This window comes from Leptonotus elevatus, chromosome 7, assembly GCF_054856555.1.
Source record: "Leptonotus elevatus isolate MCC_2025b chromosome 7, RoL_Lele_1.0, whole genome shotgun sequence".
Lineage (NCBI taxonomy): Eukaryota > Metazoa > Chordata > Actinopteri > Syngnathiformes > Syngnathidae > Leptonotus > Leptonotus elevatus.
The window spans coordinates 3196281-3218270 of NC_141245.1; the positions used below are offsets into that span (position 1 = coordinate 3196281).

At 38.0% G+C, this 21990-nt stretch overlaps 1 protein-coding gene across 4 annotated transcripts in view; it reads right to left on the reverse strand.

The window, feature by feature from the left end:
* The window catches only part of fat3a (FAT atypical cadherin 3a), a 217792-nt gene that overhangs the window by 142643 nt on the left and 53159 nt on the right, over window positions 1-21990 (reverse strand). The window lies entirely within an intron of this gene.

Genomic DNA, 21990 nt, shown 5'->3' on the forward strand with positions numbered 1-21990 from the left:
CTCTTGCTCACATGAGAAGGGCTTCTATGTTTTTTTTTTATTGTGTATCGATGTTTACCAGTTGGCAGACTGACTAAGAGTGTGAAAAGCCTCGTACGGAAGCAGCACAATCAAATCAGTAATAATTTTGGCTGCTACCGCTCACACGTTCATACCTTCACCTAATCTCTTACTTTGTTTGCAGAATGCAGGTGAGTGAAAATTTGGTGACATCTTTCTCATTCGTCCTAAGGCCAACCAGCTGGATATTAGTCGGGTTTCCATCCATGCATTTTTATTTGAATTTTCAAGAAATGCGAAAATAAAACTGAATGGAAATGCTAGAAATTTCGAAAAAGGGCCCAAAATTAGCAAAAAAGTTTTTACGCTTGGAGGCGGTGGATTTTGAAGCGAATTTGGGCTATGGAAGCAGGTTTTGCAAATAACCGTTGACATACACGTCACACGTTTTGATGGATATTACATCACATGGACATTTGTAGTCACAAAGCAATGTCGGACCATAAAGTAAAGTATGTTTGGGGGGGACGACAAAACATAAATCTTTTTGGAATTAATTAAAGAAGCAAATATTAATGCTATTTTAGATGGAAAACAGCAAAGAAGCGCTACGGTTTATCAAGAATTACAAAAGCAAAATAATACGACGTCATCACACGGCGCAGTCGCTTCCTGGTCATCTTTTTCTTCTTTTAAATTACTGGTGGATCCCATCTCTATGGTGTATACCGCAAGTCCCCTCTCAATATTCACAAAAGAAGAACAAATGGAATCTTGCAATTCTTTTGCTTTGCTTTCATAGAGCAGCAATCATTCTAAGTCACTACCCAGAATGCACTGTGTGCAAACAAAATGGCAGCATACATGCATACATACAAGTTTCTACAAAATATATAAAGCTGGAAATTCTTTTCCAAAAATGTATCTTATAGTTATGTTAGTAACATCCAAATAAATCAATAGAACAAACTACAGTCGCGGTTCTCTTTAGCTGTACACTGTGCTTATTGTATTTTTATTTAACAAATTTTAACTAATTCAATCCCAGCCATTTTTACTGAAGCAACCCCCTTCGCTCCTGGCTTTTTTACTGGATTTTTGACTGATTTTGCAAGGCCCACAGAAAATTCTGTTCTATTGCTAGAAAACCATGGAACCTACAAAAAGAAAGATTAGAGTCTCTTCTTTCATCAGTCAAAAAAAAGTAAATTTGTATCTGTTTCTGTTTTGCAACAATTAGCATTGGAATATAGCAAAGTTTTATCATTATTCACAAACCTGTTGAAAACACTGGCAAAAAGAGCTTGTTGCAACATGGCCCTGGCTAATCTCTTATACTATGCTGCCACCTGCTGGCCGTTTTTTGTAATAACAACCATTACTTTATGCGACCTCTTCATTTCAGCTGTATCAAAGTCTTCTGTATGCTCAAAAAAAAGACAATAATAAAAAAAACGCATAAATACGTTTTTGGGAGTGAAGGACAAATATTTAAAAAACGTATTTATACGTTTGGGGTTTGAATTGGTTTTATTAAAACTATATTATTTAAATTAAATAAATAAACAAAACAATTCATTTAAATATTTCACAGAAAAAGTGTTTGTACTACTACAAACCAGTGGGGCGCGTGGCATGCATACTTGTGAATGATTAGAATACTTCCACCTCTGCTTCAATTGGAACACTGTATCTACTTTCCGTACCTACTGTATGGATGGATGAATGAATGGACAGATGGATGGACGGATACATGTCATTCATCTGCTCTGTCTAAAGTCACAATGTTTAGATTTTATGCATCGTTGCAATGAGATTCAGGCAACACCATCATCCCTCCACCAACACCACAAAAAAAGGAAAATATGCTTCATAAATATTATAATTTATCAGTAAGGCATCTATCTCACTGCCAAATTTTTCTTTGCAGAATAAAAAACTGGCTTGTTTTGTGCTCCTGCTGTGTTAATCAAAGCCCAATCCATCTGGAAAGAGTGTAAGAAAGCAGATTGGTGGATGGAATAAAGAGCATTAAAGCTACAGGAGAAAACAAACCAAACCAAGAAATTGGAGTGTGTATTATCTCATCCATACAGGCAAGTGCACCCACAAGACTGCCTGAAACCATGACTGTCATCTCTGTTTAACACATCAATCAGTAGAATGACATCCATTGGGCCGAGGAAAAACTCAATTACTCAAAATCCGCTATTCTTTTCCCCCCACATCCATTTCAAAGCATCTAGCATGGCAAATCCCCAGATGACTCATAGAAAGACCAATTAAAAGCATTTTTTGAAAAATCCCAAACTGATTTGGCTTAAGTTAAGTGTGTGCGTAAATGCTTGTTTTTGCTTCTGTGTGAGACAGAAAGAGCGAAAGACAGACTGAGAATGCGTGCACACATAAAAAAGAAAACTGAAAATAGGTCAGGCACCAAACAAATTCAGTTCCAGTGCCTTATCAACAACCGTCTCTGAAGCAAACTGTTGGAATAGGTGTCTCACCTGTTCAACTCAAATGAGTGTAACTTTTGTTACAGCATTAGTTCTACTCTCTGTTAAATCAATAGTAGAAGCCACATCATAGCGACCCTGTTTCCAAAACAAAATCATTAAAATTCAATGTGCCAAGGAACCAAAACGCTGTGCTGCAAACTGAGCAGATCAAGAAAATCATTTGCTGTAAACAAAACAAAACAAAAAAATCAACAAGCTGTAGAAATAACACCTTCTCCGTTTCTTGTCTTTCAGCTAAAGGCTGTTGCAGGTGAAAATAAGATCAAGTCGAGCTTGTGGGAGAGCTGCTTCAAGCTCGGCTAGGCACTACATCGAACACAATCAGTGCTAATTGTGGGAAGTCAGTGAGGGATCAAGTCTCTCGCCACTCAGCCAGGAGTGTTTAATCTCCTTGCATGTGAGGGAGGTAGAATTGAGAGGGTGGCAAGAAACTGAAGAAGCTTCCAAAAGAAAAACAATGCATGCAGGCATTTTAGAATCATCTTAGAACTTCACATACCACGAAATTTCAATCAGTTACACGTAGGATCTTAAATTGTATGTCAACATGTAATAGTAAAACCGTAAGGAATAATAACAATACAAAAATAGTGATGTTCAATACCACTTTTTTGAGACCGATACAAATAACGATACTCAAATCTTCAGAACTCACCGATACTGATACAAAGTGCTGATGCCATTAGTACCTATAAATCAAATTTCCAAAAAAAGCAACGACAGATATATTTTTTAAATTACATATTCATCCCAACTACAGCAAATTTCCTTAAAAAATAATAAAATAATGGCAATTAGAATGTTTCAATTTGCTCATAAAAGTCATTTTGCATCGAGCACACAAAAAACCCATTATTGAGAAGTAGTAATGGAGTGTAACTCAACATTATAATACATGCCATATTTACCTACTGTATGTTGTTTGTGGCTTTTATTATTTATGTTGTTTGTGGCTTTTATTCACTGTGGTTTGATAGAAAGCCTTTTTAGTTTGACTGATAGTGTGAAACATGCACACACAAATGGCTTTTGCCTCATGTAAAATAGCCCTGGAGTAACAGCAGCAAAAAAACAACAACGGCTTGTGTATAATAAATGGGGGCGTGGGGTGCAACTCCCACACACATACACAAATATCCATTAGGCAGCAGTCTGTGAATGCCAGTGCCAGTGTTTATGTCCTTGGTGTATATGTAATCTGTCTCAGAGTAATGGATGAGCAATTAAGAGAGCAGCCCAGTCAGTCACTCTGTTCAACTACCCTCATATTGTACGTACTGTCGCTGTGTCACACTGTACAGAGTTTAAGACTTTGGGGCCAGCAGTAGCAGACTGTAAGAACTTAGCTTGGGGACTGGTGGGAGGCCAAAATGTACAAATTGGGAGAGGCTGCCGCAGATGCGTCAGTCAGCTTCTAAAAGCACAAGTGCTCCAGTGAACAAGAGTCTTCTTCCATAATAATGCAGGGGAATTCGGATTCGGGTGTGCTTTATTATGTCGGTTTATTTTCTAATTCTTTGGTTGATTTTCACATACCGATCCAAGGAAAACAAAAAAACATTCGTCGACATTGGCCCTATACTAATTCCACATTCATTCTTAACAATGTGGCTGCTTTTGGCATATGTGTTTGGGTGAATGTATCGTACGTTGGCGGAACTTCCGCCTCGCGACAACATGCATTTTCATGATTACGCCAGCATTGACTCATGTACACCCCAAAACGTATAAAAACTTTCTATTTTAAATATCCCAAAAACATATTTATACGTTTTTTAAATGTTTTTTTTAATGCTAAAGCATACAGAAGGCTTTGATACAGCTTCTGAAATGAAGAGGTTGCATAAAGTAATGGTTGTTATTACAAAAAACGGCCAGCAGGTGGCAGCACAGAATAAGAGATCAACCAGGGCCATGTTCCAACAAGCTCTTTTCCACAGTGTTTTGAACAGGTTTGTGAATAATGATGAAACGTAGCTGTATTCGAATGCTATTTGTGGCAAAAAGGAACAGATTGATTTTTTTTCTGATGAAAGAAGAGACTCTAATCTTTCTTTTGATAGGTTTTTATAGCAATAAAACACAATATTCTGGGGGCCCTACAAAATCAGTCAAAATCCAATAAAACAGCCGGCAGCGAAGGGGGTTACTTCAGTGAAAATGGCTGGGAGTGAATGAGTTAAGCATTTGTTGTCTTCATTAAACAGATGCTCAAGTTATATAAGTAACATAAATATTATCTTTTTGACGAAAATGAAATAATTTTCAGACTTTTCACCACATCAATATCAAACACAACTACTTATGTGCAGTGTTAACGGCGTTTAAACTAACTGCGTTAGGTAAATCGTTTTTTTTCTTCATAAATGGACTAATCTAACTAATTGTTCTCCCCATATTTCAAACGCCGTTATCGTTCTTGTAGGAGAAATGCATTGCGTTACAATTTATTTATTAGATTCAAGGCTCGAAGTAAGCTTACAAGACATTGTGCGGTGACTAACTCTGACAGTTAGAGGCACTGTTGTTGTCGGACCTGGTCACAATAAAAGTGTCTTGACAGCTGAAATGTAGAGTAAGTATTTTGCAGGTGTCGCAGGAAGCGTGTCACAACGTGACGGACGTGGCGTCCTTCTTCCTTCTGTACCTTAAGGCTTGGCATATTTGATCATTTTAGCAAAGAGTCCACATCCTTGCCTGGAACTGTTTTGACAACTTTGACAAGAGTGACATTAATAAAAAATAACAGTCGAGATTTGCCGAAAAACGGACGCCATAAGGAGCTATTTGTTGACAATCATGTTCCACCAAGAGCCATATTGCGACTCCACAAGCACCATAACATAAACATAAACTGAAGATATATCACCATACTCTCATATTTGAAAGTGTACAAAAGTATATGTTTTTCAGAGAGATCAAGTGGAAGCTGATGATTCTGAGGAGTAAATATAGGAGTAGTTATGGCTATGATTTTGGCCATGATAGCATTAAACACTGTATATTTTAATAGCATTAGCAATTTATTTTATCTATTATTGATTATTTTAGCCCGCAACAATCATAAAAAATACCCGGGAAATCCTGGAGGGACTGGCTCGGACTGTCTACAAATTACCTATAGGTGACATATGTGCCACAAATCAACATCTATCCAGTATTTATTTTATTTGTATTACTATTCTGATTGCTGTAGTAACTGGCAGTGGTAGAACATACATCACCACTCCAAATGTATTATTATTATTATTATTATTAATATTATTATTATTATTATTATTATTATTGTATGATGTGTCATATTATGGAGTGAGGAATTTGTGTGACATAAATACTTGACATAAAATAAATGAAAACTCCCTATATAACCTGGACGTAATTTGAATTCCTTGTATAAAAATATAATAATAATAATAATAATAATATATATAAACAAATTAAAATAAATAAAAATTGTTTGACATAAAACTTTTTTTTTAAGTAGTGAAAATAGTTACTTTGCCTGGTAACGAGTTACTTTTATTACAAAGTAATTCAATTACTAACGCATTACTTTTTTAAGCAAGTAATGAGTAACTATAACAATTTTTTTTTTTTTAAGTAACTTTCCCAACACTGCTTATATGGCAGCGGATCTTCCGCTGAGAGACTTTATTTTGGCATAGAGCTGTCAAAATTAATCGATTAATCGACAAGTAAATGATTATCAAATTAGTCGACAACTATTATAATAATAGAGTCATCGTTTGAAGCCATTTTTTTATTAAAAATTGTCCTATTGATTTCAGCATATCACAAGTAATTGTTCACTGATTATCTTCTGTGTTTAATCAAAATAAGACATATGCAAACATCTGGTTTTACAACATCAACCCCCCCTTTTTTTTAATCACTATAAGCCGTTTTTTAATCACTTTATAAATACGAAGTACGAAATAAACACCAATCACTGGTTAATAAACAGCTATCAGGGGGACAAATGATTTTGTAATACACTTAAATGCAAAATTGAAATTAATTAATTAAATAATCAATAATTTTCTCGATTCTAAAAATATTCTATAGTGACAGCACTAGACGTGATTACTCTGACATTAACCATTTGTTGCCAGTAAAGAGACACTACAATTCTATAAATAACATAGATGCTATATATAGTATTTTCTGACAAAAAAAACAATGAATTTTAGACAGATTTTAGGCTATCACGTCAATTACAAATTTCATAGTCATTTTTGATGGGATGAACGAGGAACTTCCGCCTACATACAACATGTAATTGCTTTCCAACACCACAGAGGGATACAGCTAGATTTTAGTTTAGAGCAATGTGTTATGCAAGGAGCCAAAGATGGTTACAAAGCATGAGAAGAACAACAACATAGATCCATCCAAGATTGTTCGTGTACTGAAAATAGTACGCAAGCAGTAACGCAATTTTCAACAAAAAATTGTGTGCGTAATTTGAACTGTTCATAAACACAGACATTCTAAATTGAGTTACCACTACAGCTTTTATTGTCTTTCAGCACACATCTGTAACCATTTAAAGTGCTTCTTATTTACTCTAATACAACTCAGATGTTCTAGTTGGCTTTTTCTAACATGTTTCATCTACATCTCCAGATATGCAATTACCTTATTTCAGAAAGAAAATCACAAAAAGATTTTCCTTTTTTTTAAAAACATTTTTGTTCTATAGCTTTTGACTCGGCATGAGACTCATCATTGTTTCAATGTTTTACGGTGCCTGCTGTATTTTGTTATTAATTTATTTATTTTATTTACTTACCTACTTGTGTTATTTATTTATTGACTTATTAATTTACCTACTTAAGATAATTATACATTTATTTGGGGTTATTTTTGTTTTACCTGTCTTTATTCCATGACTGATTTTTTACTACATGTACAGCAAATTTGTATGAAATGAAATTCCGAGTTGAGTCGTTTTTGGTCTGTGTGACAAAGTGGCGTCAGAACCACTGTTGTGATTTTGCTGACTGCACAATTGAGTGAGCTCGGTTTATTAAGCTGATCTCTACGAACGGCAACTGTGTCTGGCGGTCAGCATCAAAATGTGCAAATCATCACGTCGATTAGACTGCCTTTGAAAAGTAGTCCGATGACTCTAGCTGCAGCCGCGAGCACCGTTAGCACGCTAACACTACTCGCAACAGGCACCGTGCAATACAACGTCAGCGTAATTAAGTATTCATTTAGTGCCCTTTATTGGCAATCAATCTGAATTTGTTTTGTTGACTTTGGTCGCAATTGTTTACGCCAGCAATAAGAACTGCAGACACAGGTTCCGCAGGACGAATCAAGTCATCTGTTGCGCCGCGACTGGCAAAATGCTTCTGGGAACAACTTCAAAATAAAAGCGTCCATTGGCATTGCGCGCCACATATTACTTGGTATGGGGAGGTTTATTTTTGAAGTTGGCCTTCTCTCTGCAATGAGGGTGTTTTGCCAGACGTGTCAAATATTCCCCACATGTTTGCTGGATTTGTCATTACGTTAGTGGCTCTTACGCCGGAAATATATTGAAGTGTGTGTGGGGGGGGGGGGGGGGGGGGCTGTGTGTGTGTGCATGTGTGTTTACTTTTTAATTCCCTTGTGACCTGAGATGAATAATTAATTGAGACTCATTGATATTCTGCTCTCATTAATTGATGATCTTTTAGCACACAGGTAACAATTATTTATGTTATTTCATCTTGCCTCCAAATCGTATTGTAAATGTCAAAGGATGATGCATTGATTTTTATGTGACCCTTGGACCCTTTGACAGTATTCAACACACCTAAAAAGCCAGTATGCTCAAAAACATCCCCATTGTCTCTTTCAAAAGTAGTTGTATCTGCTCTTTTAATACAAATTCCTCTTCTTCACATCGTTTGCTCTGCATGGGCCTTATTCACTAATTGCGGCCACTAAATTGCGTGTGCACTCACGCTAACATATTGAGCATGTTGTTGGCAACAGGTGGATAGTAAAAGTGGTGGAGACTGCCACATTTAAAAGAGGGTTTCTAGGGTTGCAGAAATGAACCAGAATTACTAAAATGTTGAGTTTAGAAACATTTTGTCTGGTGATTATGGCATGACTCCTTCTTGTAACTGGCTCAGAGTCAGCCCTTAAATCATAGTTCTCAAACTCGGGTCCTTGAGGTCTTCACACCCGATTCAAAAGGATCACCTCATCAGCAAGCTCTGCAGAAACCTGATAACGATCCTGACCATTTGATTCAGGTGTGTTGGAGGAGGGAATCCTCTAAAATATGCAGGACTGCAGCCTTCGAGGACTTGAGTTTGAGACCTATGTCTTCGATCAGCGATGGGCAAACTCGTTTCTCGAGGACTGGAGTCCTGCATGTTTTGGATGTTTCCCTTCTCCAACACAGCTAATTCATATGATCAGCTCATCAGCAAGCTCTTCATGAAGCCTGATAACGATCCTGTTCATTGGAATCAGGTGTGTTGGAGAAAGGAAATATCCAAAACCTGCAGGACTCCGGCCAACCTCTGCCTTAGATCATTCAGAAGCTTTACATTTGCATTGCTGAATAGACAATATGTTATGCTGGTTTTTGTTTCTGGTTTCAAAAATGTTAACATGAGTGGAAAAGGTGTTTCGCCACCTCCCATCTTACATGCGCTTATTGGCACTAGATTGCATGCAAGTTTGTACTTTTAGACATGTTATTTAAAGAGATAGACCAATATGGTACTTTCAGGGCTGATACTGATGCTGATTGTTAGTAGTCAAGGAAGCCGATAACTGATATTTGAAGAAGAGATTTATTTTCACACAAAAAAAATAAAAATACTGACATAAAAATTGTTTTAATACAAATGCCAATCGTTTTTGTTTTGTTTTGTTTTGATCTTTTTTTTTGTTTTTTTTACCAAAATTTTAAAATACCTGAAACCTTAAACTTGCAGATTTTTTTGTTTTAATAATGTCGAAAAAACAAAAACAAAATATTCCAAGGATCAGCAGCAACTCTTATAAAGTTAACTGAAAATGTTAATGAATAGTTCCCTGAGTTTAAAATGGTTTTAGATTTACCTTTCATCGGCTTTCAGATAAAAAAAATAAAAAAAAAGGCTGATACCGATATTCATCAAAATACCCAATAATGACCATGTTTGCACATGAAAACTTTTAGCAAATCAGGCCCCGTGTGTCTTATTCCGCAATCCTCTCCTATGTCCATCTTCTAAATTTGGGCCCCGTTTCATTGCAGTTCTACATTTGTTTTTGGTCTACTAAATCCTGCTCCAATTCCCACCTGTTGCTCTCACCATTCCCTCCTACACTTAACAAGCAGACAATGGTGATAATGAAGGTGGAATTAACCCGTTTTTCTCACTGTAAGGAGAAAGGACAAACATTAGCAAATGTTTCATTTTTCACTTCCCTTCATTCTTGCTTTGCTCACCAATAATCACCCTGTTATCCTTCTGATATACAAGTCTTCAGCGATATGTCCTAGTTTGTTTTCATACAAAGGAACTTGTTTCAGATTTTTTCCAATACCATACACAGTAAATTCTGTAGAGTAAATTTGACTCTATTTAGAGTGGGACCAAATAGACTCAGTTTTAGAGTAATATTTACACTTGGAAGAGAGTAAAATAAAGAATTGGAAAATAAATAAATAAATAGTCTCACCACACCTCTTTTATTCTCAATGAAAATAATGAACCTACACATTAAATTCTGTAGAGTAAATTTGACTATTTAGAGAGGGACCAAATAGACTCATTTTTAGAGTAGGCTAAGATTTACACTAGGAAGAGAGTAAAATAAAAATAAAAATAATAAAATAAATAAAAGTCACTCAAGGGTGGAGGAACGAACTCACGACCTTTAGCTTGGGAGACAGCCCATCTACTCTCTGAGCCACGCAGCTTCTGCTTTTGGGTAGTATATCGCTCATGTCAGCTTCAGCTGATTCCATAATTCCATGGAATCTTCCTAAAAACGATGTATTTGGTCTCTTGGAGATAAGCAAACAGTAGGAGGGGCATAGCTTAGGTGGTAGTGTGGCAGTCTCCCAAGATAAAGAGCTGTGAGTTCGTTCCTCAACCCTTGAGTGACTTTTATTTATGTGTTTATTTTTTTATTTACTCTCTTCCTAGTGTAAATCTTAGCCTACTCTAAAACGGATTCTATTTGGTCCCTTTCTAAATAGAGTCAAATTTACTCTACAGAATTTACTATGTAGGTTCATTGTTTTCATTGAGAATAATAGAGATGTGGTGAGACTATTAAGGCTTTTTAAAAAGGAGGAGGGTCACATTTCCATCTGGAATTGTGAGCTAACCAAACTGTGCTTTTGTTCTTTTACAGCAGCTGACTTCATCTGAGCAGCTCCAACATACTGAAGCAAATAAATAAATAAACAAACAAGCTTGAATAATCCTTCACAGTTGTTGCATCCATGTACCCCAACTAAACGTTTTGCTTTGCCAAATATGGATATACTCACACTGGCTGTTACAATTCCACTCTAGCTATAAATATACTGTCGGTATATGGAACGCAACAAATGGACGGAACCACCTTTTTATTTCACATTTTGTCCAGCAGAACTCTCTGATAAGCCATTACACGTGTGGTGGGAATAATGTTCCCGAAGATACGTAATTAAAGAGAACCCAAATCGAATCAAGTTTGTGTTGCTGATAATAAGACCAAAATGATATTTTTTTTTTAATGGATTGCTAAGGGAAAGTCACCTTAAAAAAGCATAAAATCAAATCCATGTTTATGTACCCAGACGGCATTATTTCACCGCTGTACCTCTTCCATCCCTCTGCTTTACAGAAATGCAGGTCAGGTAAGTGATTTTGCAGAAATTCTTTCTGCTTAAGACCGCCTCCTCTCCCAAAGCATTTGTTCTCTAAGCCCCCACTGCTTATTCTCTCTCCCCTTTTTCAGAAGGTTTTCCTTGGTAAACACGGGCATTCTCATTTTCCACAGCAGCTGGATGGGGGAGGAATGGTTTGTGACACCGCTTCATTCAGAGCTTCTATTTTGTCCTTGTAGCACAGCCCTATTTGATTAACAATGTGTGAGCCTCACAGTCATAAATTGCAATGTCATTGGCAAGGACGGAGGGCCGCAAGAGATTTAATTGTCCTATTACGATTAAATATTGTATTTTTAGTGACTCTCAAGAATTTAATAGCTCAGGTTTGTCTGGTTTGCTTTTCAAAACATTTGAAGAGTACTCATTACTACCTCTTTTTCTTTCCCGTATGAAAGAATTACAGATAATTGCCATTTGCACAATCCCCGAATTCACCCAAGTGAACAATTAGATTTGGGAAGTCATGCTCATGTTCGACGTCCGCTTATATTACGAACATTGCAGTCAGCTGCTGCTGCTGCTGCTGCTGCTGCTGCTGCTTAGTGGTTCTGTTCTAACCACTAAACACTAAATGGCTTGATGTCTGCTTAGATTAAATAATCATTGTGAGTAAAACACACAAATATATGTTTATTACAAATGTCTCTCAGGCTCCAGTGTGCTGTGCGTCATTTATATTATTTTTAGATTACAAAAAAAGAAGGATAGAGCTTCTGTATACCAGGGTTAATTATTTTCCCTTTTAATAAATGGCTGTGCAAGTAAACTTAAACCTAAAACAAATGTATATTCTATTAGTATTTATTTCAGTCTTGTTTATCATTTTCAGGGTTATATGGACATGTAAGCCAATCTCAGCTGGTTTAGCCATAAAGGGGTTCATTATGCATCACCAACCACCTGCAAGTTAGCGTCTTCAACATTATTTGCAAGGAGAGATTGGCCAAGATGGTACAGTAATCACTTTAAGTCTTTGTTTTAAGTGTAGTAGTAGTAGTAGAAGATACCTATCAAACCAAAATGACCCTTATTACTTCCGCCAAGCACAAGTGATTAATTTCCATAAAGATAAGGGGGGAAAAATCCAGAGTGCCTATTGCTATAATACTTAGTGCATAATACTGTTCATATATATTATCATAATGCCTTTATAAGCAATGCCAGCTAGGCTAGGTTCCAGCTCACCTGCAACCATAATGAGAACCTATTATATCCCAACGTATTTAATAAACACCATGGTATAATGAAACAAGTCACACATTTCTGATCTAGTGTTGCATTTGGGTTGAGTTAAATGAAAAAGATTGAATAGGATTATATTGAGTTTGCTTATTTTGCTGTTTCCTCTGGTTTCAATATGTGAGCTGCAGCACCAAAATGGAGATGTCCCAAGCTAAGTCTACTTTCTGTGACCAAATTGTCAGGTGCACTGGGAGCGAGGCAGCTGCGTGCGCCAGAAGTCCCAGTGAGGCGCAACACAGCCACAAACAGATTCACACTACACCAAAATGGAAATTGTGCCCGTTTTTACGCTGAGCGCACAGACACCAGTCTATGAAAAGAGAGCCCTAAGTGTGCACAACAGGGATGTGGCTGTTCAGAACTAACCAATAAAGACAAATCTACAGACTTTCTATCCTGTTATTGGAGACTTCTGAAGACATTAGGTGTGTCTGAATGTCCATACTAGTCCCTAATGAATTAAATAGGAGTCACCCCATTTTGTAGTGGTGCGCGAAAGTCCAGAGAGAGAAAAAATGTAGTGTGCTCAAAATTGCCCACAATGCACTTGGAAAAGTAGGGAATATCGATGGTCACTCAACAGTCTAATATAGACCACAATGCATTGTGAGCAGGAAAACTAGCGTGATATGATGAGGAGCAAGCAGTTAACTGGATTTCCAAATAATCACCGTACGTACATGACGTCATGGTTATGTTTCGCGCGCCGACTACTCGCCGCGCATGTGCGCATGCGCGGCCAACTGTACCGTTTTCTGGCCCACCTCTCCCAATCGTGCTAAACTGGGGATCCGGACCGTACTCAGGCGCGGATCGATCGCGTTCACACTACCGGACTTTAGCAGCAAGCGTGCTTGGGCACGGTACAATGGTCCTAGTGTGAATGTGCCCTTAGTGTAAAACAACTCATAAATATTGGTCAGATCCTTTACTTGGGTAGGTCCAAAAAATTGGGTCATTTTGTATAAAACAACCCAGAAAAAAAAAAAGGTGTATCGGTCCATTTTTTATCTATAATTGGTTTACTGTTTTTAGAGTGAATAGTTTGATTAATTAACTAAGATTATATTGAGTTTGCTTATTTTGCTGCATGAAAAATGTAATTCTTTCATTAGATAATTAAAATGTCATTTATTTAGGTACATGTTAAATATCGCAATAATATTGATAACCTATATTCAGCAACTATATCGCATATCACATGATTTTCCAATATCATGCAGCCCTAATTTTGAATCACTATTGGCACCTGTGGCCGAAAAATGAAACTGCACACACCCTTCTTCACGTACACACTGCGCACATGACATCACATCTGCAAACAGAGGGCGGGAAATTCTAACTCAAATCCAGTCTGAAAACTATTCGCTTGCAGGAGTACCCATTGTGAACAGCTAAGGTGCTAATCTGCTAATTAGTAGGGGTGGGAATCTCTTAAATGAGGCCCATTCGATACGTATCTCGATACACAGGTTGTGATTCAATTGCAAAACGATATCTTTCAGAGCAAAACGATTCGATACGGTTTGATTAAGTTTGAGAACGATAAGATTTTTCAATTCAATATGATTCATTTCTATATTCAAAACAATATTATAGTTAACATTTGTTGCTTGTAAACGTTAATAAATAAATAAAAACACAAATTCGGCTCGAGTGACAGAGTGTATCTTCTCATGCAATGAGAGGACAACAGCCAAATGGTGTTTATCTCAGTGTTTAACCTTAAGATGGCACCAAACACACGTTTTTTTGCCCCAAATTCAAGCTTTCAACAAACATGCACTAAAATGTCAAAAGGACAGCATTTGTAGACACCAGTTCATACAGTTTATCCGAAAAAAAATTAAAAAAGTGGATTTAATGTTTAGTTACTCTTTAAATAGACCACAACAAAGGACTGGGCAATATGACTGAAAAATGTAACACGGTTTAAGTATTTATTATTTGTTATTGACAGTTATAATTGGGGGTTTTTTCTATTCAAAATAAGGATCAGGAAAAAAAAAAGGCTGATAATTTAATTTGAACTATAAATATTTAACCTTTAAGAAGACAAACACAATTAAACAAGATATGCGCACAGTACGAAGTACTAGACATGAAGACATGAAAAAAACCTACTGTCCAGCCAAAAGAAATATCAAGCCATCTTATGGAAAAATACATCTATCACACATTTTTACCACTTAATATATCCAAAAATATCGCTAAAAGTGACCATCCCTTTTTATCAGCAATTTTTGTTTTTCTTTTGCCGTCACATTCCTTTCTGATTTTGGTTAATGTACGTTCTTTTTTTTCTTTTTTTTTAATAAGTTGTGAGACACAACGACCACGGAATCACAACTGTACATGTTCGTCAACAGATTTGAGTTTGATGACGTAATTGCGGGTAGGTCTCAATTCTCTTATCTGCTTCTCATCCAAGTTGTGTACATTGAGAGGGAGCCACAAAGAGAAATGAGATGCTTGCGGCATGCTTTTAGCTTAGCTTAGCTGGTGCTGGTGTGTTAGCTTTGGGACATACCGGCGTGAAGTTTGAATCCATGCATTGGATAGTCACGGGAGTTATTATTTGGGGTCGCGCACAATACCAACACCGGAACGTACAAGTGGACCGAGAGGACTTGATAGCCATGGGAAATGCCGAGATGTACGGACTTCTGCCATCTCCAGTTGCATATACGTGCCGTGTGTGAGCCTGGCGTTGACAGTAGGCCTAAAAAAAGGTGCATTATGTTTACAACATATGAAGGAATGAAGCATCTATGAGCACTACTTTGCTGGCTATCGGTAAACACGGTCACGGAAGTAGCTTGAACAGTGACGCTTCTGAAATGTAAACAAAACAAGTAGAGCACGGCGCAGAGCTCTTGCTCTTGTTATAACAGATGAAAACCATAAAGCCTCGCACATGCAACCGATTCATAGCCATGAGATACCTGGTCCACATCTTTACAAGCAACATATCTAAGGATTCCCGGCGGATTTTGTATCGATTGAGGAGTCTGCTACCGATACGGTCCTTATAGCTCTCCTTGACGAACAATATCTGGTTGAATGTTTTTTTTTGTCCCACCCCTACTAATTAGAAGATGTTTCAGTCATAAATGGTCAAATAAAAAAGGCCATTGTAAAGATATTTTTGGGGCAAATTGTTACAAAGAGCAGCAATGTTTTGCTCGCGCCTACAGAGCCACTGATAAAGCCAAATGAGCAACCACATCCGTCTCCTTGCTTTGCTCTGAAAGGAGATACTTGAACACCAAGGACACGTGCTGCTATCATCCCAATACTGCAGTAAGATGAGTGGTAATTTCAAAGACTTTCAACAAGACTGATATAAATATGCACATACAAAAAGTGAGAAGGCCGCTTTGACCTTGAAGCCGCCTGAGGAAATGCTATCTGCGTTAATGGTCATCTGGCAGCCGGATCAGCAGCATTACAAACTCACTCAGGCAATTTTGTGATACATATGTGTGGTCAGGGGGAATCTGGCTCGTGCTCATCCATACTAATTCATCTAATATTGCCAGAAATTCTATATGTGTGCATGTTCTCACTTCCTATGCTTTCCTTGTTTCTGAAAGCATTCATTTTTCACTAGAGACGTGTGGGTATACTGCTATGATGTGAGGAGATACCCATTATCGCACATTCACGCACACACACACACTTCACAAAGGATGCATTGCGGAAAGGCAGAAATAATTGCATAAGTCTTACTGAACACCCCATTTACTTCAGTGGAGGGCAGGGGAAATGCCAGTGTGTGAAGGGTTGCATGCATTCACTTATACTATTGTGTATGGAGGACCAAAACTGCCCAAATTAAAAAATAAATAAATGACTAAATAAATAAATAAATGAATACAAGTGAAAATAAAAATGGATATAAAAAAATATAATTCAAAAATTAAATACAAAAAAATACATAGAAATGGAAATAAAAACAAGAAAAAATATCCTTAAAAAAATTAATAAAAGCAAATATAAATAAAAAAACGAGATTCAAAAAAACTAAATAAACATAAAAATTAATGTTGAAATAAATACAAAAAGTAATTTTAGACATAGAAAAAAATATCAATCAACAAATAAAAATACTGCAGACACTCTGTCAGGTCGAAATGTTATTCAAATGAGGGGGCGGTCAACTTTTTTTTATTTGAGTTGCTTGACAACAAGTCGTGGTGACAGTGAACAAGATAGTCGTCCATTGCTGGAGCTCTCCAAGCAAGCCGGCGAGACTTCCTTGTTTGCCGACCTACTCACTCGACCATTGAAAGGCAGTTTGCCAACCCAAGACACGCTTAGGACCGGCCATCATTTGATAAACATTTCGACCTGAAAGAGCGTCTGCAGCATGAAATAAATAATTATGAGAGCAGAACGTTTGAATTTATTGATTGATATTTATTTTTTATTTTTATTTTTTGAATCTCGTTTTTTATTTTTGCATTTATTTTTATATCAGTTTGTATTTATTTATGTATTTAGTCATTTATTTATTTTTAATCTTGGCAGTTTTAGTCCTCCAGAGTTATGTGCGTTGCACTGCTCCAACCCCCATGAGAGGACACTAAATCCAATCAACCGTCTTTCTTCTCTCTCTCTCTCTCCTCCCAGCGTACGTGTGCTCATAGCTAAAGTAGCATGTGTGTCCTAAAAGACCTTTGGACACAGTGTGCATGATAACTGCAGCCTTGCCCAGACCACCTTTAAGTTCTGCTTCCGTTTTTAGGGAGCCCATTTGTTCTGCTGTAAGAGCAAAGATCATTTTAAGGTTTATGTGTCTGACGGTGTTGTGGGTTCTGCTCTAGTTTAAGCCCTCGCCATGTAATGCTATCCCTGTCATGTCCCTCCAAATGTCCCCAGAGTTTTTGGACAAGAAAAATGGGAGAATGGTGTGGTGAAATGTGAGAAGAAAGGAGAAAGAGACATGGATAAGGAACATTGATCTACATTGAAATCTAATCCCGTCCTTGGGAATATGGTGTTCGCATCATGTGGGGCGTGTAAAACAGTTCCTTCTAAAAGTATTCAAAAACTGAGACCAAGTTCTTCATTGTTGCTGTAGACTGAAACCATTTCAAAGAAGTGGTCAACATTATCAGGCGCTTACATCTGATGCATCTTGACGCACAAGTGTGAAGATTTAGCACATTTTATTTAAACCCACCATTTTTTCATGTGAGAAAAAAAATATTGGAACATTGGACTTTGTTTTACTGCGCAGGTGTGTCCTATTACATTGTTTATTCAAACAATAAACAGCTCTGAATGTCTACGCCCACTTTCAGATTTGGGATTTGCCTGGACAGATTACTTGAAAACAGAAAACAAAAGATACATGTACAAAAAAAATCACTTGTGAAGATGTGAGATGTAAAGTATTCAAGAGCCCTGGCACAAACGGACAATAGCTAGTACAGCCTTTTGGAATATCCTCAAGAAGAAAGAAGTTATTAGTGTACTGACCGACATCAAATGTTCCCTCAATCATGACAAGTCTCCCAGTTTCTGCTACTGAAAAACATCCCTGCAGCATGATGCTGCCCCCACCATTGTATTGGTCAGGTGATGAGCAATGGGTTTTTGTCTTCAAACATCTGGCATTAGCACCAAAAATAAGCTCATTTGTTTGTCTTTTGAATTTTCTCACTCCCGTTCTGAGAGTCCTTCAGGCGCCTTTTGGCAAATTTTAGGAGCTAAAATTGATGGATTACTGTGGAGATTGTTTGTCCTTTTGGAGGTTACCTTTTTTCAGTAAGTGAGGTTCTTGGTCAGTTCCCTGTATTTTAATAAAACTTTGTGAGGAAATGGTGTTGGGAATTCTAACCATGATGACAGCGCCTGGATTTAGAGAAAATAAGTTATAGACACAATATTTGTGTCAGTGATTTCATGGCTCACCGATTGGGGAACGCAGACAGAGGTGGCAAATCCAGGTCCAGAAATTAAAAACCCTGCCACAGTTTGGCTTTAGCTCCAGGTGCTAGCTAACGAGCTCCTTAGCTAGCTCCCCGGGTGCTCGGATACCTGCTAGGGAGCTAGCTAGCTAACACAAGGGGCTAAAGCCAAACTGTGGCAGGGTTGTTACTTTCTGGACCTGGATTTGCCACCTCTGAATACAGATAAATAAAGACAAAGTCAAACTCCAAACTGATACTGTTGTGGTCCGTTATAAAGACAAGATTAGTCAGTATCTTTTTAAAGGCTTTTTAAGGCCTTGTTTCAAATGGAGGAGCTATGAGAGCCGATTTCAATTTTTTCAATAAAAAAAGCAAAGACAAACACTAAACGCTGGTCAAGCCAACTGTGTTATGCCCTTTGGTGTCAAAACAAGCCAATTTATTGGAAGCTCATGAAGAATATGATTGAACGATCATTTTATTTTTGTGGCACTGGTTTTGTGAAACAAATCATCTGGTTTGTCTCGTTAAGTGTGGAATTCTCAGCAAGATGGCACCAAAATGTATCAGTACACACATCCACTGTGGAGTGTGTTGGATAAGGTGTTCGGCCTAAGTAGCTGCAATTTGAACAGCGGTGAGATTGTCTCACCGGAGCATGTGCTACCATCTCTTGCTTTAGTTGTGCGCATACAGACACAAACACGCACACACAATGGGGGCAACAAGTCAAAAGTTCAGCATATCTCATTAGCAATGCATGAATCTTCCATCTACATTACAAAATAACTTTAAAGCACGGCAGATGCACATAAGCTAGCATGTGATATCTGAATGTTGACTTCCAAATTACAATTAATGTTGAATCTAATCAGTGACAGCTGTTACACAACTCGGAATTTATGAAAAACTCCAAAATAGCAAGCGCTGACAGAAAACTCAAACAGTTCCATGGAATGAGAGCAGATAGAACAAAATGGCTGTGAGTCAAACAAACCATTGGGCAAATAAATGAGCAGATGACTAATGAACAAACCACCCACAATGCACAGACCACACAAATATTTTTTTTTCCCAGCAGAATTGGCTACAGAAGTTCAAATCATTGAAATGTATACAATCCATGGAAGCTGTTCAGTCGCCAGTGCGGGATTTACTCTTTCCAAAGGTACGATCAATGGTCTTCAGCAATGTTGTGATCTTGTTTTACTAGTAAGCTAATAGTTATCGTGGCTGTAGAATTATAATGTTTACACTAAGCACTCCTATCAGCAGGCCCTTGAGGACTGAGTTTGCCACATGCCTTTAAAGCAGTGGTGGGCAAACTATGTCCTCAAGGGCCGGCGTCCTGCAGCTTTTGGAGGTTTCCCTGCTGCAACGCAGCTGATTCCAATCAACAGGATCGTTACCAAGCTTATGCAGAGATTGCTGATGAGCTGTTCATATATCAGCTGTGTTAGAGAAGGGAAACATCCAAAACCTGCAGGACTCTGGCCCTCAAGGACCGAGTGTGCCCACCACTGCTTTTAAGTCAAGTAAAAAAATAATATTTATAAATAATATGTTCTATGTGGCCTCACTAGTCTAAACACGGCATTCTGATTAATATTGTATTTGTTGTGAAATATGAATTATGCAGCAAAATCCACCCGTTTGTATCCATCTAAGGCGGCGACCATTTTGCCACTTGTTGTCGACATAAAAAATGACATCACAGTTTCTCAGGGCACAGATAACAACCAAACATGGCAGAGGGTTTGAATGTCACATGACCAAACAGGTGAGCCTTAATTGGTGGTTATGTGAGCTGGTGATGTAATTTTCAGTCGACAGCAAGTGGCAAAATGGCCACCCACTAGGTTGGATAAAAACAGGGAAATTTTACTGCTTAATTCATATTCCACAAATGCAATATTAATCAGAATGCTGTGTTTAGACTAGTGGCGTCCATAGAACTCGTACTACAAAGAAAATGCTCTTTAAAGGGATAGTGTGTAGGATTTAGTGCCATCTAGTGGTGAAGTAATAATTCATTAATTTTGAAAACCCACTATTCATTTCAATAATATGCAAAAAAAAAAAGAAGTTCTATCACTTTAACGTACATTGTTTCATATAATCGTAGGTCTAATAATTGCTAGTTGTATTACATAGGTCGCCTTACATGAGGCTGACATGTTTGCAACCTTCTGCTACAGATAGCCGTAGAGAGGAGAAAAACTTTGCAAACATAGTTAGCCACTGATGGTGCTTGCAGCTAGCATCGGACCCAATGGGTCGACCACTGCTTACGTTCCACAACTGGGGCTTAGGTGGTCATCGTTGAATCCCGTGATTCAGGACCCGTCCACACGATGGCGCAGTTTCGGAGCTTGAAACCGATCACTTTTGAAACCGGGCTCCAGAGTGGAAAAATTTCAAAACGCGCCCCGTACGCTTCCGTTTGGACACCATATGCAGGACACTCCTCCAGTGATGACGTAATGGTCACAGCTCAATGACGACGCATTGTCGCAGATTGATGACGTATGCGCCAATTCTCGCGGGACTGCGCGCGAACCGTCAGTCTGTCAACAACATTGGCGGATAGCCGTGTCGTAGTCGTTTTGTGCAGCCTCCTTAGCTTGCTTATGCTTTTGCAGCAAAATATTTTGCTTCTTTATTCCGACGTTCAACACGCCATTGTCACTTCTCCTGTGTTCGTCTTCGTCATGTTGTTTTGATACATGCAAAGCCATGTTTGTTCTGTAGATTGCAATAAAGTTGGGAAAAAATGTGTTCTTCTTCTTCGCTGATTCTTCTTTTACGCTTTCCGTTAACTCCCTGTGGTTGCGCTACAGCGCCACTCCAGACTTGGCATACACATTACAGCCGTTAAACGTCCTCAGCGTCTTCTTTTGGACACACGCAAGTCTTGAAATGCTTCTGTGTGTACGAGATTTGTTTGAGGAACAAAGCCGGCTTTGCTTCCGTCTGGACGGGGCCTCAAGCTCCCGCTGCTCTCCGTCTATGTTGCTCTTGCTAGCTTTTGCTAGTTTTTCCAGCTAACCGCTCTTGTTAGCTGTTCCAACTAGTTCTTGCTAGCGGCTCTTGTTAGCTTGCTCGTTCCAAGTAATAATTGGTAGTAACTGACGGCTTGTGGTCTCCCTGAGGCACCGTAGTGCGTGTACTTCAAAATTGTTACATTCTATTAGTTCACCACTAGATGGCACGAAATCCTACACACTGTCACTTTAAGTGAACCATATCTGAAAAGAATGTTATGCATTTTTTGTTTTGTTTTGTTATTAACTCATTATAATGCCTCAAGGAAGAATAAACCTCACACACTGCTGGGGGCCTTACTCAAGCACACCTAGCATCCATCACTTACCCTCATCAAATACATTTACAAGCAATAGACACCATGCTGATATGCTAATAA